Genomic DNA, 6164 nt, shown 5'->3' with positions numbered 1-6164 from the left:
ATAATATTGTTGTACTGAGATGTTTTAAACTGCCTAATGGAAACTTTTCCATCTTTCTTAGTTGGTTTGGATATGCACAGTTCAGGACACGGTCGCTCATGATTCACAACACAAGCTCCAACTTTACACCATACGTTCGCGAACTGAATGGTTTTGAAAAAAGGTCCCTAATCAAGGCCTTACCTGCAGCACTGCAAATCGATGGCTTTTCTGGTATGTCAACCATGGCGGAAATTTTCAATGTAGAATCATATTTTTACACCAGGTACAAGAACACGACACAAAGAACAGAAAAAAAGCACAATATCACAGTAAAAAACAACACGCATCCGCAGCACCCACGCTTCTAAAATAACCTTTCTTTTCACCCTACCTGCAGTGTTACATACCCTCTATATTTCCGAGTAACTGACCACATGACGAATATGTTCAAGTACCGGCTGTGATTTCATTTCTTATAAATAGCATACGACTGGTGATCACTGGCTACTTTAATGTAATTTGTTGATTACTATAGAGTTTCAAACATGAAAATTGTACCGCGTGAGGTGGTGCTACGGACGCACAGAAAATTCCGGAAGTTAGCAACAATTGTGGCCAGTGTGGACTAATTCTTTCCAACACCCTTGCCAAAGACAGATGCGGTCTTGGTGTTGCTTGCCCTCGGCCTTTTTTCTTCGTAAACGGAGATGGAAAGTGTCCATGCAAGAACTGCATAAGTCACTCGAAAAGCGGGGAGAAAGGCGAGCAGTCCTCTTCTTCTAACGCGGTCAGTCGTGCCGCATCGCCCAGCGTCGTCAAGAGTGTAGCCGGTTTATGTTTCAAGCCAAAAGAACAGAAAATAGTGGAAATGAAAATTCTGCAATGTAAATATCTTATAGTAAATAAATTACATTCTAATGTGTATAAAGGCATTGAAAAACACGAACTTAAGATATCAAAAGTGTTTTAAAAAACAACGCAAGCGGCGCTTGCCCCGCCTTTCCTTACCGCACGCTTCTGTTGACCGGTCAATGATTTGTGTCCATTCCCGCTGCTATACCTGTGCCGTATTGCAGTGCGGCTCGCACGCAAATGAAACAAGGAAGTACATAAAGTGTACACGCAGAAGGAAAGTACAAGGGTGGCACTAAAATCCTAATTGATCAGCGTTCCAAAAGGAGGTTCTTGTTGAAAGTTAAAATGGATACTTCCACACTGCACAGTAAGTTTAATCAAGAGAAGGAATAAATAAAAGGAAAATAAAACAGTAAACAGTGTCTCGTAAATTAACCGAAAAGGGTCAATACAGTGCGTGGGGAACGATCGCTCATATTGTTTATGTATGGGTGAAATGAATATTTTTTAATTCTCATAAACAATTGAAAATATCTCTAGTAGCATATAACTCGATAAAAACAGTGTAAGGAAAAAAAGAAAAGGGGCTCGTGTACAAAAAGGAACATGAAAACTACACATTAATTCCCGAGGGTGTACATATCTCTCAAGGGAGTGGAAGTTATAAGAGGTCAATTCTGTACAGATATATGGAAGGTGACTATGGACCTAAAAGGAGTAGTACATACGTACAATTGTGTATATAGTAAATGGAACCCAAGTATGGAAATATCATATGTGTAGTGTAGGTAAGAAATATAAGGTGTAAAAAGGAGACATAATGTAGGTATTTTCGTGTCGCGTATTAGAACGCTGAATCTGGAAAGTCTTCACGGTTCTTGCCGGAAGCAGATAAGATTAGCTCGGCCGCTGCTGCGAGTCGAGGAACGGACGGATCCGGGTCGGAAAATCAGCTAACTTCGCGCTCCTCCTGACTTATATACAGGGCCATTCAGACAAAAATGAATAAGTTTAAACACTTATGGATTTCAAGATAGATTCTTGAAATTCGAAAAGGAGGACATCTACTACGTAGGCTGAAAGAAACGATGCGTATTGACACATCGAATTACCTATTTAATCCAGTTATGCCATTTAACTGATAAAAAGCTCGGAATCAAAACTTCCTCATTCGAGCTTCAGTGACGTGCAAGACTTAGAAATATAAGTTGGATAACACACATAGAACAAAATAACCAATGCAAAAATACGACGTCGCAAGCACGAAGTACTAACCTGAAAGGTAACTGAATGAGACAATCGAGGACGTCGGACGATAGAGAAATATAGAAAAATCCCTTTTACCTAAGATAGACGGAAACGACACCGTCAGCTTTGGGCAGCAAGTACTCTAGTATGGGATACCAGTCATAAAAAGGGTTGAAAAACCATAAAAACCATATGAGTAAATGTGTCGGCCGTAATAAACTAGTGTTAAAAATAGTGTACAAGAATTACATAATATAATATACTTGCCCAAAAGAGAGGAAAATGGTCAACACGTAATTGAAAAGTGTTCGAAGAATAACCAACGAAATCAGATCAAATATCGTAAACACAAAATGAGTTGCGGAATAACACATCATGAATCAACAGGCACAAACCGGCTCTATAGGCCAAAATTCCGCTAAGGAAGCCTAAAAACACACGTGGGTGAATATAACAACCCAAGATACTACACTGTACCAAAACTGAATACAGGAACCAAAGTACAATGCAACAATAGCAAATCATGCACGATCATCTGAACCAAGAAAAGAAACTCTGATTTATCCAACTGAGCGAAAAAATGGCAATAAAAGAATGGCACGGGATTCGAACTGCCGCTCTCATAATAGCGACCTAAAAAAAAGTACTGTCTTGTACATAAAACAGATGTGTCTACTCACACATCAAAACCACATAATTTACCCAAATGTGCACAACAGGCTAACTGAGGTACCTGGAAAGGAAAATAATTACGCATTCCTCTGTGAATGCCTTAAATACTCTGCTTATCAGCGGTACTCTACTCAACTAAAGTAGTGACGATTAAACGTGGCCGTCCAGGCGGCACACACAGAAATTGCTCCCGATTGAGCACAACATGCACACGGTACATGAACTAACACTATTGCCATCTCTAGGCAACGAGAACTAGACAATTTTCCCTCAAACGCCCAACTACGGCTCCCTGAGCCTATTAAAGTTGCAACAACGTCGATCGGAGTACTTCTTAACCACAAAATAACGGAAAATCCTCTGCATCACATTATGCAGGAAACGCTGCCGCTTCTACGGCACTACGTGCACAAGAATCCCTAGAGATAGCACTGTAATCGCTTTTCAAACACACCTTCGGTTTAAAAATCACTGCAGTTAATAACTGCCGAAGTAACACTAGGATGTGTTACTACAAAACCGAAGTGAAAGAAGACGTAAACTTGTAAAGAATAATAACACACACAGACCACACACAGGGTGACCAAAGATTCATACCTCGCAGTGTAAAATAGCAAATGCTGGCCGCGAGTAAATACACAGAACAGAAAATAAAAAAGTACATTTCAACTGGGTCAAATCCTAAAAATTACACATATAATTATTAAAGGAACTTAAAATTATTCCATAAATATTGCCCTAGTGTGTATCATAAATTTTGCACTTCTATCAGTGAACATAGAAAATTGGGTCATCTAATCGACCGAGTATGTGTAAAATAACAATTACAAAATTACAGCGTAAGTAACGCGTCAAAACAATCAATGTAAAAAATATAAAAAATCGGGCAATATTTAACAATACAGGGGCCTGCGCGCGAGAGAGAAAAATATTTTCAGGGAAGCCAGAAATTACTGTAAGTCCACTTTATAAACAGAAAGGGTAATCGGGACTGGACCTACAGTTTAAAGTGGAATCCGAACCACTGTGTGCCACGGAAAATTACTGTTCTGTAAGTGAGGCCAATCTCCGTGGCGGAGCGGTTAGTATAGCACTCCTACGATGCCAGTAGCAGCGTTTGGTGAGAAAATTTTGAGGGGGGAGGACAGTTTGCTTTAGCGTTAAGAGGCCATAGTGCGGGGAGCAAAAGTGGCAAAAAGTGGGAGCAACTGGCCCCTAGACCCCCTAAACGCGCCACTCATGCCTGGGATCTCGGGTTCGAAACCCGACCTTGGCATGGCTGTTCTTTGTGAGTGTAATCTTCATTAAATTCATCATCACTCATTCTCATTGTTGCTATTAGCCAAAAGTGGAGAAAAGCGACATTGAACAACAAAAATAAAATTTCCCGTCAGTGGTGAAACAAGCTTCTGCATCATTTCATTATTTAATTGATGTACTTCTGGTCGCCTTGTGCGTTGCCATTTTGAATCATCTCCACACCTACCTCCTTTCACACACACAATAAAGCAAATGAGTACTGATTGACTCCTACAAGCTTTCAGGTGGGTAAAAAAGGGGGTGTAGTAGTTTTGTCCAAGTATGAGTCACAAACCTGTTGTCCAGTTTGCTTATCCTGATTCAACGACATTTGGTATTTCCAAAGATCTGACATCCCTTCAGACCCTCAAATCTTGCGAATAGCAGATTTCAGTCAGTTCAACATAAATTAAGGCTTACCCTCTCAATATAGGGAAAGCCAAAGGCACGTTTAAAAAACTGAAGTAAGCAAGAATGGCAGAATAGGTATTTTAGGCACGATTACGCAAAATAGGCACACTAACCCGCAAAATAGGCATTTATAGGCATTATAAAAACGCGTTTTGGACTATAAACAGCATGAAACGACTTTAAACATTAAAGCCTACGTACTCATTCTTGGATTTGGACTTTTAACTACTGTTTTATTTTTTTTACAAAAAATATAGCAACGTTTCGGAGGCTGAATCTGCTTCCATTTTCTGGGTAGCGTGTAATCTGTTACATCATATGGTGTCTATACCCATTAGGGTGTTTCATTTTTCCAAAGTTGTGATTTTCATATGACTTTGCTTACGCCCCGAGTCTCAGTGACGTAAAAGATATATATTCCAAATTTCAAGAAGATTGGATAATATTTAGGGGTTGCACACATTGATAACTTTTATCTCAAACTAGTAAAATTTCTAATATTGAAGTGCTTTGTACTAATGGGCTTCTCATGTATTTCTTTCATCTTTTGCAGGTAATTGAACTTTAAAATGGGAACCAAAAGAGGAATTTGGCTGCTAGAAAAGGTGCTTAGTGGTGAGTTTTTAGTAGCTCAGCTCCTTTCAAAGGAACAAGTACTTTTAGTTTTTATTTTCCATCACAAGGAAATGAAAGAAACACTTTCGGATGCTGCTAAATCTACCAGTACTAAACTACAGGAAGTGTGGAGGAAAGCAAATATCCCTGTTAAGACGGAGGAGAATATCCATGCTGGTATACAGAAGCTGTACAAAGAATACCAAAATCTGGGTAAAGAGAAATCGAGAAACACGGATAAAGCCAATGTGAAACGGGAGATTTGGAAAGGTGATTCCGTCGAGTTATTTGACATTTCCCGGCAAAATGTGATGGACATGACTAGCGTATCACAAGAAGATAAAGAATGTCTTAGGTCACAAAGAGAAGATCGTATGAGTTCGTTAATGAGTGGAGCACACAAGGTTTTTGCCTCGAAAATAAGAACTAAGTGTACAAAAGAAGACAAAAATGATTCATATAAGAATAAACATTACAAAGCTATCGCTGAAATCAATAAGACAGTTACACTGGAAGACTCATCTCCATCATCATCAGCACCTAGTGAAAATGAGGCAGAGTTTTGGCCTCCAGCAACGAAAAAATTAGGTTCAAGTCCTAGATTAAAACCTCTTGATCAGACACTCACATCTACTTGGGATCGAGAACAGCTCTCTATTCGACAAGCAAGTACTTCATTTATAGCAACTGCAAATATCCTTGGTCACCATGTTTCAAAAATTGCCGTATCTCCAGCTACCGTTTATCGAGCTCGGGCGATCAATAGAAGTAAAATGGCAAAGAAAATCGAAGAGTCACTCTTTGAAAATCCTCCTCATTTGGTCTTGCATTGGGATAGTAAACTATTGCCCTCAGTTGCCCGTGGAAGTGTCAAAACTTTGGAAGATAGAGTTGCAGTTCTAGTGACTGGCAAAGATTTTGAGCATTTTCTCGGCGTACCTTTTGCCCTGAAAAGCACTGGTGAGCAGATGGCTGAAGTAGTTATTCGGGAAGTGGACCGATTTGGGCTACGTGACAATATCATCGGTATATGTTTTGATACTACAGCATCTAATACAGGACTGATCCAAGGGGCATGTACC

Source organism: Lepisma saccharinum, chromosome 27, assembly GCF_977018435.1.
Source record: "Lepisma saccharinum chromosome 27, izLepSacc3.1, whole genome shotgun sequence".
Classification (NCBI taxonomy): domain Eukaryota; kingdom Metazoa; phylum Arthropoda; class Insecta; order Zygentoma; family Lepismatidae; genus Lepisma; species Lepisma saccharinum.
The sequence above is the reverse complement of the archived record's forward strand: the minus strand, read 5'-3'. Positions refer to the sequence as shown.